The sequence below is a fragment of the Anomaloglossus baeobatrachus genome, chromosome 2 (assembly GCF_048569485.1).
Source record: "Anomaloglossus baeobatrachus isolate aAnoBae1 chromosome 2, aAnoBae1.hap1, whole genome shotgun sequence".
In the NCBI taxonomy this organism is placed as follows: domain Eukaryota; kingdom Metazoa; phylum Chordata; class Amphibia; order Anura; family Aromobatidae; genus Anomaloglossus; species Anomaloglossus baeobatrachus.
The window spans coordinates 290,802,654-290,820,697 of record NC_134354.1 but is presented as its reverse complement, the minus strand read 5'-3'; the positions used below and the strand labels follow the sequence as shown (position 1 = coordinate 290,820,697).

Sequence of the window (18,044 nt, the reverse complement as noted above, 5' to 3'; positions counted from 1 at the left end):
CCTGCCACTACTTCGGGAACCAGGACAGGGACAGGTTCCAGCCCAGGCTCTGTAGGCCGCAGCTCTTGCCCCAACTGTGAAGTCGCCCCAGACTCCCTGGAGCGGGTGAAATAAGCTCCAATATTATTCTGAGGAGCAGGGGGGCGACTTGGGGTGCTGGTCTTGCTCTTTTTGGCAGCAGATTTGCCCATTGTATATGGTAAAGCCGGCTTTATGGGGAATTATACAGAGGAGCTCCAGAAAGCCACGTCCTCACTCAGCCATGTCTAGCTCCACCCCCCTACAGACTGTCTTTATCTAGGGAATAGGCTTTGAGTGGGATAGTTTGTTTAGGCTATACTCATGAATATGTTTTTCTCTGCTATTGTCGCGGGCAGGGGTGACTGACCACGACAGGGAAGGCTAACCGAGGCGCTCGGATCCGGGATCGTGGCTGTGGCTCGAGTGGCAGCCGGATCCGGAGCTCGGGCAGCAGCCCGCCGCCCACAATAAAAAGGAGATATTTACAAGGGAAGAGTTTGTCAGTGACACCACCCGTGTGTTGCGGTGATGGTTGGTGACACCGCCGCTGCCTTGGTATGGGGCGCCCGGGGCTGATGGAGCGGGGCAGCAGGATGGGGAAGGATGCTGTGGAGCGTATTCTGCAGGGCTGGACCAGGTGGTATTGGTGTACTCAGTTTTAGACGAATTCACACAAAGTCCAAGTGGTAAACCAAATTGCCAGTGACCGATGACCTCCAGCGGGTGTTTTCGTGTCCCACACCCTGGTACATCAAACAGGGGTCCCTTCCTCCTGCACTTAGTGTTTGTGTCCTTAGTTTGACAACTCCGCTTGGAACAGGGAAGTCCACTCCCGGTGATTCTGTGTATTGGGAGCTGTGGCCCACGAGAACTGACCCGTGGGATCTTAGCAGGCAATTGCGGAGCCCTATCCCCCTCGTTGGGCTTCCGTCTCGCTCTCTGGGCTTGCTGGTGGGACAAGACGTGGAATCTTGTCCCCTGCTGGCTAATTGACAAGGGGCTTGAAGCAGTCCTTGCCTTAGGGTCCAGGCACCCCGACTGTGCACGGCCTCCGGACTGGATTTCCACTGTCATCACCGGCGGGCTACAACCCTGCGCCGGTCCACTTAAGTTCTCCCGCGACCGGATCTCCGTCGCCTGTGGCCCTGTCTGCCGACTGCCACCTAGTCAGTAGTCCGGTAGTCCAGAGGCTCCAACCCCTGACTACCCTGTCACTTCACACTCCTCTCACTTTTTCACTCCAAACTGAACTCTCTCTGACTGACTTGTTCCCTCCCAGAACACCTCAGTACCCATAGGTGGGCGTCACCATCAGCTTGGCCCCGCCCATTGGTGTGTCCCTATTTTCATGGGGGGTGACTAGGCTTTGCTGGCTGATGTTGTGTACCTGGGTGTGGGTTTGTGTTGGTATGCCAAGGAGGATGGAGTCCTGCACCTGGAAGATTTGTGCAGTCTCTGTGACAACCTGGTTTTGCCAGGGCGTCACACTACGTGTGCTTTGAATTAAGCTATATCTCCCGCTGAATTCTTTTGGGAGGTTTATGACCGCATATTAACAGTTTATTGATTGATAACTGCAGTTGGGGTTTCTATTCCCCTGGTTATTTCTCCTGTGTGAATTTTCTTTGGGACATTGACTTTCATTACAGGCTTATTTGTTTGTTTGTCAATGTGCTTTTTATTGTTATTCATTAATAAAAGTTATATTTTACTTCGTTTTTGGCCTGCACATATTGTATTGCCCTGCTATTTCTAAAGCCATTTAACGCCTGAAAACACGAGTTACTTATTCAAATCTGTTAGAATTGGCTGTGCGCCCACTTTGATGACAGTTCTGATGCCCAGAACCCATTTGGGCCAGGCTGGAGTGACCTCGGTTTGATATGGGGCAACACTATATATGTAATGGTAATGTGAGATCAGTGGCCCAAAGTCATTTAACCTTTTAAAAACACTGGTTACTTATTCAAATTTGTGAAAGTTTGCTATGTGACCACTTTGATGCCAGTTCTCATGCCCAGAACCCATTTGGGCCAGGCTGGGATGACTGGATTTAGATATGGGGTATCACTATCTGTGTCTCTTCTTTATGAGATTGATGGCCCAGATTCATTTAACCCTTTCAGTAATGTTCTTCGCTGTCTACTTTAATGCCCATTTTTGTGCCAGTTTCATAATTTTTGTAGCTGTTTTAAGTGTATTCAGATCAGGGCACCTCGCTGCATTGGATTTTATTGTAATTTTTTTTTTGTTACTAAATCTGTAAAAAATAATTGACGAATAAGAAACCAACTTCAGCATTGTCGAAAAATGTCCGGTATCAGAAATACACCTCTGTATAACAAGGCACTCACAAGCTGGCTCAGTAATACTGACTGGGGGCTTTGTGGGCCTCTGCAGCTGTATGAGGCCTAGGGGTTATTTACCACACCATTCCTTACAAATGTACTATTATAATTAATTTATCATTACAGGGCTCCTTCCAAAATGAGGAGAAAAATAAGTCAAAAGAAGAACAAATGCTAATGAATCTATTATGAAGGACAAATCATTCCCCTTCAGCTTCGCCCTCCCAGCATCTTCAGCCTGGAAGCTGATCTACAGGAAAATGGCCGCCGAGGAGACACAACACGACGCAGCCCCTGAAGGAAAGCTGCTTGTGTACGGAGCACCGAGCGGGGTGTGAGCCGTCACCAGCCGCAGTGCTCGCGTCTCCATGTCTGCGGCCACGGGCTGCCAGCACCGGAAGTAACTGTTGGTGTGTTGTCATTTCCTAGGCTGTGGTTGTTCCGGAGACATTGCTGAAGCCTGAGGTAAATATGTCTTCTTGTGATCGCGGAGCTGTCAGGACGGCGGTCGGTGCAGTGAGGCGCGTGTATCTGGCGGGATGCAGGATCTGTCACCTGCGCGGATGTGTCAGGCAGGGTAATGCTGCCGCCATACTTGTACCCACACAATAAGCCCATTATACGGCACGGTGCACATCGCGGTCATGGTGGCTGTAAGCTCAGACATGCAGTACCCTCCAGTGTGCTGTGTGGTGACGGCCATTACACCTGATATCACAGTATGGATAGATCATTCCGCAGCTCTGGTCTGATTTCCTATAGGGAGGCCATCACCCCCAAAATGCATCTTTATTGGGCTATACAGTGCTGTAGGCTAAGTAGCCCCATAACCACCATACTAGCCCCATAACCACCATACTAGCCCCATAACCACCATACTAGCCCCATAACCACCATACTAGCCCCATAACCACCATACTAGCCCTGTTACTGGCACATAGCCTGAGAAGATGCCTATTAATTGATATGAGGCTTTGGCAGCCCCATTAGGTGGCTTCACCCTGGCTCCTCTTGATTTGCCCTTGCTGCGCCTCTGATTGACAGTGCTCGCCTATCTGAATGGTGCCAGGGTGTGCACAGTTTTGCTTGTCTTTTCTTCTGGCGCTATTTGATGCACTAATACACCCAGAAGTGCTGCATCAGAAGAAGGCTCTACTGAATCTCTTCCCATAGAAATGATCATCTTCTGCTCCATACCAGCATGCAGAGCAGATACCAGTGGCAGCAGGGCAGGTTCCCTTTAATAAATAGCAGAAACTTATTTTAACAGGCTTTCCCTTTATCTGGAAGACGTATATAACTGATTGTTGTGTATAGGATTTCCTAGGTAGTCACCTACGTGCAGATCTGTCATTTGTTAGAATACTACAAGGACAAGTCAGTATTAATGTCCCAAGTGACAATAATTAGTGTGCATTTTGGTAAGTAGGAACGATCAAAGAATACAGCAATATCATGTTCTGATTTCAGTAGGGGTCCGCTGTCAGTGGGGCAGATATAAAGCAGCTTGTGGGGGGAATGCCCCCGAGATGAGCCTTTGTATCCATCACCATACTGGGCTACCCTCAAAGGCATATTGCTGACCTATTCATCCATAGGGTGGGCCATCAATAGGATATCAATCGGGCTCTGCCACCATGACCAGATTCATATTAGCTGCAGGGATGCTGGTAAATCCACAGCTCCATTCAATGTATAGTGGCCACTGCCAGGTACTATAGAACGTACTGCAGTGCTTGGCAGAGACCGCTATACAGTGAGTTATGTTAGAGGTGTTTATATCAGCAGCCACTGGAGCAAGTAACAACTGATTGGTAGGGGTTCTGGGTGTCACATCTTCACAGTACATACTGACACTGCAGTACATATATATTAACACACTGACACTGCAGTACATATACACAGGTTTAAAGGATACTGGCACTATGATGCTGAATGTAAGTATACCTTTTGTTCAGAGATTGGAGGTTTGATTTCAGAAATATGTGCAAGTAAAGTTCCAGCAATGCACTGCTATTTGATTGACAGGTGCAACAGGAAGGGAATATGTGGGTCAGATCTTTCTATCTATTCCCGCCTCTGGCTGCCTGCCTGGCCTTCTTCCCCTGACTCCGTCATAGACGTTAATTCAGACGCAGGCAGACAGATAGCAAGACCCGACCAGGCAGGGAGATTGCAGTTCAGCACGATGCGTGCCATTTTATAGGCGGTAAACCACTGTTTCTATCCCATATGCTGTTCTGGTCTCCTGGTCAGACCAGGGCAAGCTGATTTTTCTTGGCTGATACTCGAATGCCTGCATCCTGGTTACTTCTAGTCATAACGTGATGTAACCAGGACCTTATAAATCTTTTTGATCAACTCTAGCATATAGGGATTTTTTATTTTTTTACCTAAGTCATACTATTAAAGGAAAAACAGTATATCACAAAAGTGAGTACATCCCTCACATTTTTGCAAATATTTTATATATTTTCAACGGACAACACTGAAGATCTGACACTTTGAAACAATGTAAAGTAATCAGTGTACAGATTGTATAACAGTGTAAATTTTATGTGCCCTCTAAATAATTCAAACACACAACTGAACTGCTGGCAGCAAAAGTATGTACACACCTAAGTGAAAATGGCTAAATTGTGCCCCATTAGCCATTTTCCCTCCCTGGTGTCATGTGACTCATCGGTGTTACAACAGAAGGAGAAAACAACACACCGAGGCATTTCTTGTGTGAGACCGTAGAGACCAGCATTAGTGAACCAAATATCAGAGAGTCTCACCTCGATGTGTTCCATCGCAGGTCCTCACGTTCGACAGCGTCCCAGGTACCCCTGCCGTCCAGACGCAGTACGATATCACCAGTTGTTTGTGTATGTGTGCTGTTACTGTGATCTGGTGTGTGAGAGAGACCTGGGCGGAAGTACGGGAGGACCGCTGTGGAGCACCCACTGTGGATCTCAGGAGGATCTGGGAGTGACGCAGATGCCTGGAGTCTGGTAAGTATGATTCTCCTAAGCAGTGTCTGCATTTTTTGGAGTGTAAACTTACCCCAACCCCTGTTTCCCCAGAAAGAAGACCTATGTATTTTTCGGGGGGAAAAAATATGAGAAAGTGGCCTATTTTTGGGAAACACAGTACTGTCACAAGGTGTTATGGGATAACCAGGGCTCATAAACTGGCCCTCAGGCTAGGGAGTCCCCTAGCTGTCCCTGATCCAAGAGATGCATCTGATAGTGCTGATGTCTGGGCCACCTTCCTAGCCCTGCTCCTGTACAGCCCTAATCTAATACTCTCCCTCACCCCAGGGGAGGACCGGGATAGGGGTTCTAGAACCCACAGATAAGCACAAACTGGAAACAAAAACTCTTATTACACAACACGCTCACATAGCGGTATTAGACAACAAGTGACAAGGAGGAAAATAATAGCAGGGAGGAAGCAACGAGGTGACGAGAGAACCCCACAACAACTCAAAGTACTACAATCACCAGCAGGACTGGGATCAACAGCACACAGACTTGTGAAGATGAAGTTATAGTCAGCATAGGAAGACAGGCTCCTCTATCTTAAAAAGGCAGGGATAGGTTTCCCACAACATGTGATTCAAAAGGTAACCAGCAGGCTAGCAGAAATTAACTCGTGCAAGCCCGATCACTAATCAGAACACAGCTAGATGACGCCTGATCCGGTCTGTGTAACTCAGAAGCACCAAAGGAGGCTTAGCATGGCGTGTCAGATTCTGCAGTATGAACAGCATCTGATGCCGTTATGACACTCGGCAAGTTTAGAGCCAAACACCATGTGAGAGGTACAAGATGACCACTGACTGCCTTACTAAAGACACTGAGGGTACAGGTGCTGGACTGGCCAAGCATGTCTCCAGACCTAAATCCTACTGAGCATCTGTGGGGCATCCTCAAACGGAAGGTGGAGGAGAGCAAGGTCTCTAACATCCACCAGCTTCGTGATGTCGTTATGGAGGACAGAAGAGGATTCCAGTGTTTCCTGTGAAGTTCTAGTGAACTCCATGCCGAAGAGCGTTAAGGCAGTGCTTGAAAAAAATGGAGACCACACAAAATATTGTCACTTTGGGCACAATTTGGCCATTTTCACTTACGGGTGTAATCAAGCAGTTTAGACATTAATGGCTTTGTGTTGAGTTTAGAGGGCACACCAAGTTTAGGCTGCTTTCACACTACGTTTTTTAACATGCGTCATGAACGTTTTTTTGCTGTAAAAGCGGATCCTGCTTTTACAGCAAAAAAAGCATGCAAACGCATGTGTTATTTTGCAGGATCCTGTCACTTTAAGTTTATGGGCGGGCATTGGAGTCGTGATTGGGAGTCAGTGGAACTGAACGTGATAGACTGGGAGCCGGCTTCGGAGGCTCGTAACCAAGGTAAACATCGGGTAACTTGCTTGGATACCCGATATTTACCTTGGTTACGAGCATCCGCAGCTGCTAGGAGCCGGGCTCCCTGCACACGTAACCAACGTAAACATCGGGTAACTAAGAGAAGCGCTTTGCTTGGTTATCCGATATTTATCTTGGTTACGAGTGTCCACAGCTCTCAGGCAGGGGAGAGGGAGGGGGAGAGACAGAGAGGGAGAAGGGGAGTGAGGGACTGATCACCCGAGGCTGGTTTCTGGGCATGCTCAGTAGAGCAAGCAGGATCCTGTCTATCAGCATGCCAGCGTTCACATGCGTTTGCATGCTGTTTAGTCAGGATCCAGCAATTAGCAGTATTTGGACGCAGCTCAAAAACGCTACAAGTAGCGTTTTTGAAAAATGTTAAAAAACTGCAACTCGCTGGATCCTCACTATAACGCACGCAAACGCATTGAAATGAAAACGCATTTGCACTGGATCCGTTTTTGCGTTAAAAAAACGTTCAGGACGCATGTTAAAAAAACGTAGTGTGAAAGCAGCCTTACACTGTTATACAGGCTACACTGACTACTTTACATTGTATCAAAGTGTCACATCTTCAATTTAAATACACACAAGACTGAGGATCAGGTGTCAATACACATGAGATAAAATCTTGTAAAAAAAAATGTAATTACATATTTTGGATTCCAACATGAGCGCTCCCGCTGCTAGAGGGATGTGGCAGCATCTTACTCTCCTGTCATTGAAAAGATGTGCCAAGCTGTGTCTGCATGTTTACGGAGCGTAAGGCCACTTTCACCATAACACTGCCTAGATCAAGTAAAATATTTCTACTACTTATGCCATCATGTTTACAGGCTCTCCATCTAAAGTTGCTTTAAACAAATCTGATAAATAAGGTGTTAATTGAAAGACATGGCATGTGCAGAATATGCTGGTACTTTAGAAATAAGATTATTTTATGTCCTGCCAAGCTGTTAGCTGTAGAGAGTAATCGAAGATTAATGTGCACAGCCATAAAGCAACTGTATTTTCCTTTCCATGTTGTGTAACCTCTAGCCTGGCTCCTGACCTGAACAGTGTCATGTATGGCTATATGGTTGCTGGGTCTCTTATTTGGTCTGTGCGTTATGGCCGGAATACAGCCTGCTCATCTGGAGTCGCCACATGCATTGTGGCTCATTTAAAATGTGAAATTATGGAAATGTAAAGTTTGAAGCAGTATATTCCAGAGGTGGTACAAGGGGTCTCATTACTAGTTTAGATGGTTGATTTCTACATAGAAGTTGCGTGATGTGGAAATTGAGTGCCAAGCAAGCAGTGCTGTTCTTCAGGAAACCAAATTCTGGGAATTGGCAAGCAGTAGTACCACCACAACCTTCATAAGTGTTGGTCACAGAGTGGGGATCCCACCTTTCAGACATTGAAATATATGTTTAAGATGCTAATATATTTTACTAGAAATAGGCCGGATGCTATCGTATCGGGAGTGCAGTGATCTGTCTATGCCTAATGGTGCTGACAGGAGCAGTGGACATGTGTCACACTGTTTGTACTTTCCATGTCATCCCTCCGCATTTGTGTATTGTGTGTGTTGCATCATTTGACCTCTTTCACCCCTGTGCACTGTGTCTTGTCTTCCTTATTGTGTGCTGTATATTGGTATCTGGTGTTGTGTTTCTTGAGCTGTGTTCACTATGTGATGTCTCCCCTGTGTGCTGTGTGTGTGTTCACACTGTATGGTCTCTTGTAAGCTGTTGTAACTATAATTTGCGATGTCAGGCAAGGGAGGACATACCCGGCCACGCATCCTTACTGCTGCGTGACTTCGCAAATGTGTAATTTAAAACACCAACACCTCATTATACCTGGAAGTTGTATGGAACAGAACTGGACCCAGCACTGCTTGAAAATGGCATGCAAAAAAATTAAGTGTAAATTCACAAATTATTCCAACTGTACTATAAAGCAAAATGAGATTTTTAGCAAACAATTGATCAATGTTTTGAGCCACCCCTGCCACGTCACGGCAAATCTCAATAGGGGGTCTATATTTAATATTTCCATTGTGCCATGCGGCCTCAAAAATTCATTAACAGCAGAACCATATTGAAGCAACACATATACCTGTAACACACCTGGATGTGGTATGGGTAGCACAATGTTAGACTGGGAACAGAATTGTGCTTACTCAGCCCACAATTAGGGTTCCGCCTGCACTGTTGACCCTGGTTACCATGACTATGATGTGGGCGCGAACTGCAGCTGCGCAACTGACAGTGCTGCAGTGCATTGTGGGATACAGTTACATCCGCAACTGGCAATTTTGTATGTAGATTAAGGCAGTATATTACGTTACACTAATGTAATTAATGATGACTCTTTTTTTTTTTTTTCTTCTGGGCGGTCTACTTCTATTGTGTCATGGTATTTTTAGAAGGGTTCTACACTATTCATCATTTCTTTCTGCCTTTGCAGTCAAGTGGATTTTCTGGTAATCCCTCATGGGTGTACCTTTATTATAGGGAGTGTGTTATGAAACATTCACATCTTCTGTTCACATTTCACCTTCTCGGGTTTTTAAAGTCAGAAATGGCTCTGTTGTTTTGTAAAAATTAAGTATTTTTTAGAATTACTAGGACCTAATGATGAGCGAGCGCTACCATGTTCAGTATTCATAACGAGCAGTCGGATGATCTCGGCTTGTGTACTGAGTAATGGAACTGAATGGGGACCTCCAGCATTTTTCCAGAAACATGCTCGAGTTTCCCATTGACTTCCATTATACTCTGTACATGAGTCAAGCCCCTCCAAGCGTCTGACTGTTATGGGTTACGAGCATGGTAATGCTAGCTCATCATCAGGAAGACCATATAAAGAAGCAAGATAAGCAGATTGCACAAGAGTAAAGAATTAAAGCACAAACACATTATAAAGTTGCAGACCTTTTCTATATAACTATAAAATCAGAAAGCTCAGTGTCAGTTTGGCTCATAATGCTGAAAATCCTGCTGACTATAAACAGTACCGCCACCATGACAATTTGTCCATCGGACGTCATATACTTTCTGTTATGTAAAGGGTTTAGCTTACACTACACTAACTCCACGCAATGCGGTCAATGTCAGCTGAAGGGAGCGTCACTGCGGCCTTATTTATATGTAGTTGCAGGGTTTCAGGAGTCTGGATGGTTACTATGTATGGTCCTCTTTAGGATAAATACTATATCTGTTTTGAAAACCTTTTCACATTTGGATATGCTTAGTTATTCCTATAATTTTTGCCTAGAGCAAAGTGCTTTAAACAATATAACCCTTTTACAGGAGTCAATTATTTTGCTGAGAATCATTTTACCAACACCATAGGGCCTGATACATCAAGACAGGCACTTCGGTCTTGATTAGTGTTGAGCGGATCCGAACTGTAAAAATCCGGATGCGCGCGGTTTCAGAGTCCGATCCGGGTCCGACTCGGTCGCGGGAATCCGGCTGCACGATCTGGATCCGGGATTTTTCTCGCGCTCTCTCTCTCGCGCTCTCTCTCTCGCGCTCTCTCTTTCTTTCTCTTGCGCTCTCTCTCTCTCGCACTCTCTCTTTCTTTCTTTCTCTCTCGCTCACTCTCTCGCTCGCTCTCTCGCTTCCCGCATCCGCTCCCCATTCACGTACATTCCGGACTTCTTTTCCAACCCGCGACGGATCTGCTGGCAACTCTAGTCTTGATGCCTAGATGTACTGGAGACAGACGTTCCTGATTCATTGAGAGGCGCCTGCTTCTTCTTAAAACAGGTGTAGCAGACTAGTGGCGTGCGCCTTGCCACATAGCCCAGCAGTGAACTAAGATTTGTGGCTTCAGGGATCTGCGGCTTCTCCCCACCCGCTGCCAGAGATCGACAGGTCTCTCCCTGGACACACTTAAAGGGAACCTGTCAGCAGAAATTTCGACTTAAACCTAACTGATTCCCCCTCTGCAGCTCCTGGGCTGCATTCTAGCAAGGTCCCTGTTAGTATTGTGGCCCCTTTCTGACCCAAAAAAAGAGTTTATATCGAGGTACCTTTTTGGCTTCTGATTCTCTAAATGTGTCACGGGGGCGGGCTGCCTGATGGCCGTTATTCTGCCCCCTGTTCCTGTATGCCGCCCCCATCGCCGATTTCTATACTTCTGGACGCCGCCCACTGCTCCAGCCATCCCCGCGCATGCCCAGTGCTCATCTCTCGTGGATGAGCACTTTTTCCAGTGTCACCGGTGGTGACGTGCGCGCAGGGTTTAGATTATGGGCGGTGCTGTGATGTTAATTACCAAGCAACCGCCCATAATCGCGGGACCGCGCATTCCCCCTCGGCCTGCTTTCTGCGCAAGCGCGCTGCAGCTGAACTCACGTCACCTCCTTCCCATCTTGCCCTGAGGCAGGAAATAGATGGGAGGAGCGCGGAGCAGTGACTACACCGATCAGGAGGAGTTCAGCTGCAGCGCGCTTGCGCAGAAAGAAGCAGGCCGAGGGGGAATGCGCGGTCCCGCGATTATGGGCGGTTGCTTGGTAATTAACATCACAGCACCGCCCATAATCTAAACCCTGCGCGCACGTCACCACCGGTGACACTGGGCACAGTGCTCATCCACGAGAGATGAGCACTGGGCATGCGCGGGGATGGCTGGAGCAGTGGGCGGCGTCCAGAAGTATAGAAATCGGCGATGGGGGCGGCATACAGGAACAGGGGGCAGAATAACGGCCATCAGGCAGCCCGCCCCCGTGACACATTTAGAGAATCAGAAGCCACAAAGGTACCTCGATATAAACTCTTTTTTTGGGTCAGAAAGGGGCCACAATACTAACAGGGACCTTGCTAGAATGCAGCCCAGGAGCTGCAGAGGGGGAATCTGTTAGGTTTAAGTCGAAATTTCTGCTGACAGGTTCCCTTTAAGGAGAGCCATGCATCTCCAAGCAGCGCCGCGGCTTTTCAGAGTCAAACATACCTGGCTGAGATCATACATCATATCGTGTCTGATACATGCTACCCAGAGCTCAGGGATCATGTCAGGTCTCCTTTCACATCAAACTTAGATAATGGTATAATGCCTCAAGCATATGGAAAAATATTGGAATATACAATGAAAAATGCTACTTGCTAATTTGAACATGTGAATAATGAATTGCATACCTGCTATGAATATTAGGAAAAAGGAGATATTTAGTAATCGCATTGATCAATGTAACTGAGCCCCAAAGCCTCGTCAAGGCATATCTCTATATTGGGGTCCCTAGCTCTGTGACCCTAACTGTGTGTCATCTCATTGCAATTAAAAACTGCTATGGGTGGAGAGGGGTAACTAAGGACTTTCTTATATAGGAGATGGAAAAAACATGGCCGAAAGGGGCGGAGCTGTGTTCACATTCAGAAAAAAAACTACATTGAACTGAATAGGATAACTGAAGTGAGCACTAATATATATATATGAGTGCAAGCCAAAAATACATACTATATATAAGAATAAGGCTGCACATCAAACTTAGATAATGGTATAATGCCTCAAGCATATGGAAAAATATTGGAATATACAATGAAAAATGCTACTTGCTAATTTGAACATGTGAATAATGAATTGCATACCTGCTATGAATATTAGGAAAAAGGAGATATTTAGCAATCGCATTGATCAATGTAACTGAGCCCCAAAGCCTCGTCAAGGCATATCTCTATATTGGGGTCCCTAGCTCTGTGACCCTAACTGTGTGTCATCTCATTGCAATTAAAAACTGCTATGGGTGGAGAGGGGTAACTAAGGACTTTCTTATATAGGAGATGGAAAAAACATGGCCGAAAGGGGCGGAGCTGTGTTCACATTCAGAAAAAAAACTACATTGAACTGAATAGGATAACTGAAGTGAGCACTAATATATATATATGAGTGCAAGCCAAAAATACATACTATATATAAGAATAAGGCTGCACATCAAACTTACATAATGGTATAATGCCTCAAGCATATGGAAAAATATTGGAATATACAATGAAAAATGCTACTTGCTAATTTGAACATGTGAATAATGAATTGCATACCTGCTATGAATATTAGGAAAAAGGAGATATTTAGCAATCGCATTGATCAATGTAACTGAGCCCCAAAGCCTCGTCAAGGCATATCTCTATATTGGGGTCCCTAGCTCTGTGACCCTAACTGTGTGTCATCTCATTGCAATTAAAAACTGCTATGGGTGGAGAGGGGTAACTAAGGACTTTCTTATATAGGAGATGGAAAAAACATGGCCGAAAGGGGCGGAGCTGTGTTCACATTCAGAAAAAAAACTACATTGAACTGAATAGGATAACTGAAGTGAGCACTAATATATATATATGAGTGCAAGCCAAAAATACATACTATATATAAGAATAAGGCTGCACATCAAACTTAGATAATGGTATAATGCCTCAAGCATATGGAAAAATATTGGAATATACAATGAAAAATGCTACTTGCTAATTTGAACATGTGAATAATGAATTGCATACCTGCTATGAATATTAGGAAAAAGGAGATATTTAGCAATCGCATTGATCAATGTAACTGAGCCCCAAAGCCTCGTCAAGGCATATCTCTATATTGGGGTCCCTAGCTCTGTGACCCTAACTGTGTGTCATCTCATTGCAATTAAAAACTGCTATGGGTGGAGAGGGGTAACTAAGGACTTTCTTATATAGGAGATGGAAAAAACATGGCCGAAAGGGGCGGAGCTGTGTTCACATTCAGAAAAAAAAACTACATTGAACTGAATAGGATAACTGAAGTGAGCACTAATATATATATATGAGTGCAAGCCAAAAATACATACTATATATAAGAATAAGGCTGCACATCAAACTTAGATAATGGTATAATGCCTCAAGCATATGGAAAAATATTGGAATATACAATGAAAAATGCTACTTGCTAATTTGAACATGTGAATAATGAATTGCATACCTGCTATGAATATTAGGAAAAAGGAGATATTTAGCAATCGCATTGATCAATGTAACTGAGCCCCAAAGCCTCGTCAAGGCATATCTCTATATTGGGGTCCCTAGCTCTGTGACCCTAACTGTGTGTCATCTCATTGCAATTAAAAACTGCTATGGGTGGAGAGGGGTAACTAATATATATATTAGTGCTCACTTCAGTTATCCTATTCAGTTCAATGTAGTTTTTTTTTTTTTTTTTTTTTCTGAATGTGAACACAGCTCCGCCCCTTTCGGCCATGTTTTTTCCATCTCCTATATAAGAAAGTCCTTAGTTACCCCTCTCCACCCATAGCAGTTTTTAATTGCAATGAGATGACACACAGTTAGGGTCACAGAGCTAGGGACCCCAATATAGAGATATGCCTTGACGAGGCTTTGGGGCTCAGTTACATTGATCAATGCGATTGCTAAATATCTCCTTTTTCCTAATATTCATAGCAGGTATGTAATTCATTATTCACATGTTCAAATTAGCAAGTAGCATTTTTCATTGTATATTCCAATATTTTTCCATATGCTTGAGGCATTATACCATTATCTAAGTTTGATGTGCAGCCTTATTCTTATATATAGTATGTATTTTTGGCTTGCACTCATATATATATATTAGTGCTCACTTCAGTTATCCTATTCAGTTCAATGTAGTTTTTTTTCTGAATGTGAACACAGCTCCGCCCCTTTCGGCCATGTTTTTTCCATCTCCTATATAAGAAAGTCCTTAGTTACCCCTCTCCACCCATAGCAGTTTTTAATTGCAATGAGATGACACACAGTTAGGGTCACAGAGCTAGGGACCCCAATATAGAGATATGCCTTGACGAGGCTTTGGGGCTCAGTTACATTGATCAATGCGATTGCTAAATATCTCCTTTTTCCTAATATTCATAGCAGGTATGCAATTCATTATTCACATGTTCAAATTAGCAAGTAGCATTTTTCATTGTATATTCCAATATTTTTCCATATGCTTGAGGCATTATACCATTATCTAAGTTTGATGTGCAGCCTTATTCTTATATATAGTATGTATTTTTGGCTTGCACTCATATATATATATTAGTGCTCACTTCAGTTATCCTATTCAGTTCAATGTAGTTTTTTTTCTGAATGTGAACACAGCTCCGCCCCTTTCGGCCATGTTTTTTCCATCTCCTATATAAGAAAGTCCTTAGTTACCCCTCTCCACCCATAGCAGTTTTTAATTGCAATGAGATGACACACAGTTAGGGTCACAGAGCTAGGGACCCCAATATAGAGATATGCCTTGACGAGGCTTTGGGGCTCAGTTACATTGATCAATGCGATTGCTAAATATCTCCTTTTTCCTAATATTCATAGCAGGTATGCAATTCATTATTCACATGTTCAAATTAGCAAGTAGCATTTTTCATTGTATATTCCAATATTTTTCCATATGCTTGAGGCATTATACCATTATCTAAGTTTGATGTGCAGCCTTATTCTTATATATAGTATGTATTTTTGGCTTGCACTCATATATATATATTAGTGCTCACTTCAGTTATCCTATTCAGTTCAATGTAGTTTTTTTTTTTTCTGAATGTGAACACAGCTCCGCCCCTTTCGGCCATGTTTTTTCCATCTCCTATATAAGAAAGTCCTTAGTTACCCCTCTCCACCCATAGCAGTTTTTAATTGCAATGAGATGACACACAGTTAGGGTCACAGAGCTAGGGACCCCAATATAGAGATATGCCTTGACGAGGCTTTGGGGCTCAGTTACATTGATCAATGCGATTGCTAAATATCTCCTTTTTCCTAATATTCATAGCAGGTATGCAATTCATTATTCACATGTTCAAATTAGCAAGTAGCATTTTTCATTGTATATTCCAATATTTTTCCATATGCTTGAGGCATTATACCATTATCTAAGTTTGATGTGCAGCCTTATTCTTATATATAGTATGTATTTTTGGCTTGCACTCATATATATATATTAGTGCTCACTTCAGTTATCCTATTCAGTTCAATATAGTTTTTTTTCTGAATGTGAACACAGCTCCGCCCCTTTCGGCCATGTTTTTTCCATCTCCTATATAAGAAAGTCCTTAGTTACCCCTCTCCACCCATAGCAGTTTTTAATTGCAATGAGATGACACACAGTTAGGGTCACAGAGCTAGGGACCCCAATATAGAGATATGCCTTGACGAGGCTTTGGGGCTCAGTTACATTGATCAATGCGATTGCTAAATATCTCCTTTTTCCTAATATTCATAGCAGGTATGCAATTCATTATTCACATGTTCAAATTAGCAAGTAGCATTTTTCATTGTATATTCCAATATTTTTCCATATGCTTGAGGCATTATACCATTATCTAAGTTTGATGTGCAGCCTTATTCTTATATATAGTATGTATTTTTGGCTTGCACTCATATATATATATTAGTGCTCACTTCAGTTATCCTATTCAGTTCAATGTAGTTTTTTTTCTGAATGTGAACACAGCTCCGCCCCTTTCGGCCATGTTTTTTCCATCTCCTATATAAGAAAGTCCTTAGTTACCCCTCTCCACCCATAGCAGTTTTTAATTGCAATGAGATGACACACAGTTAGGGTCACAGAGCTAGGGACCCCAATATAGAGATATGCCTTGACGAGGCTTTGGGGCTCAGTTACATTGATCAATGCGATTGCTAAATATCTCCTTTTTCCTAATATTCATAGCAGGTATGCAATTCATTATTCACATGTTCAAATTAGCAAGTAGCATTTTTCATTGTATATTCCAATATTTTTCCATATGCTTGAGGCATTATACCATTATCTAAGTTTGATGTGCAGCCTTATTCTTATATATAGTATGTATTTTTGGCTTGCACTCATATATATATATTAGTGCTCACTTCAGTTATCCTATTCAGTTCAATGTAGTTTTTTTTCTGAATGTGAACACAGCTCCGCCCCTTTCGGCCATGTTTTTTCCATCTCCTATATAAGAAAGTCCTTAGTTACCCCTCTCCACCCATAGCAGTTTTTAATTGCAATGAGATGACACACAGTTAGGGTCACAGAGCTAGGGACCCCAATATAGAGATATGCCTTGACGAGGCTTTGGGGCTCAGTTACATTGATCAATGCGATTGCTAAATATCTCCTTTTTCCTAATATTCATAGCAGGTATGCAATTCATTATTCACATGTTCAAATTAGCAAGTAGCATTTTTCATTGTATATTCCAATATTTTTCCATATGCTTGAGGCATTATACCATTATCTAAGTTTGATGTGCAGCCTTATTCTTATATATAGTATGTATTTTTGGCTTGCACTCATATATATATATTAGTGCTCACTTCAGTTATCCTATTCAGTTCAATGTAGTTTTTTTTCTGAATGTGAACACAGCTCCGCCCCTTTCGGCCATGTTTTTTTCATCTCCTATATAAGAAAGTCCTTAGTTACCCCTCTCCACCCATAGCAGTTTTTAATTGCAATGAGATGACACACAGTTAGGGTCACAGAGCTAGGGACCCCAATATAGAGATATGCCTTGACGAGGCTTTGGGGCTCAGTTACATTGATCAATGCGATTGCTAAATATCTCCTTTTTCCTAATATTCATAGCAGGTATGCAATTCATTATTCACATGTTCAAATTAGCAAGTAGCATTTTTCATTGTATATTCCAATATTTTTCCATATGCTTGAGGCATTATACCATTATCTAAGTTTGATGTGCAGCCTTATTCTTATATATAGTATGTATTTTTGGCTTGCACTCATATATATATATTAGTGCTCACTTCAGTTATCCTATTCAGTTCAATGTAGTTTTTTTTTCTGAATGTGAACACAGCTCCGCCCCTTTCGGCCATGTTTTTTCCATCTCCTATATAAGAAAGTCCTTAGTTACCCCTCTCCACCCATAGCAGTTTTTAATTGCAATGAGATGACACACAGTTAGGGTCACAGAGCTAGGGACCCCAATATAGAGATATGCCTTGACGAGGCTTTGGGGCTCAGTTACATTGATCAATGCGATTGCTAAATATCTCCTTTTTCCTAATATTCATGGCAGGTATGCAATTCATTATTCACATGTTCAAATTAGCAAGTAGCATTTTTCATTGTATATTCCAATATTTTTCCATATGCTTGAGGCATTATACCATTATCTAAGTTTGATGTGCAGCCTTATTCTTATATATAGTATGTATTTTTGGCTTGCACTCATATATATATATATTAGTGCTCACTTCAGTTATCCTATTCAGGTCTCCTTTCACCACTGAGATTCAAAGCAAATTTTATCACTTCTG

At 43.2% G+C, this 18,044-nt stretch overlaps 1 protein-coding gene across 1 annotated transcript in view; it reads left to right on the top strand.

Annotated features, from left to right (window-relative positions):
* The first annotated feature begins 2,636 nt into the window (after window positions 1–2,636).
* ADIPOR1 (adiponectin receptor 1) overlaps window positions 2,637–18,044 on the top strand; it is a 49,130-nt gene continuing 33,722 nt past the window's right edge. Inside the window, exon 1 of the mRNA XM_075335849.1 lies at window positions 2,637–2,834. The gene's annotated coding sequence lies outside the window, so the exon portion shown is untranslated. The remainder of the gene's footprint in view (window positions 2,835–18,044) is intronic.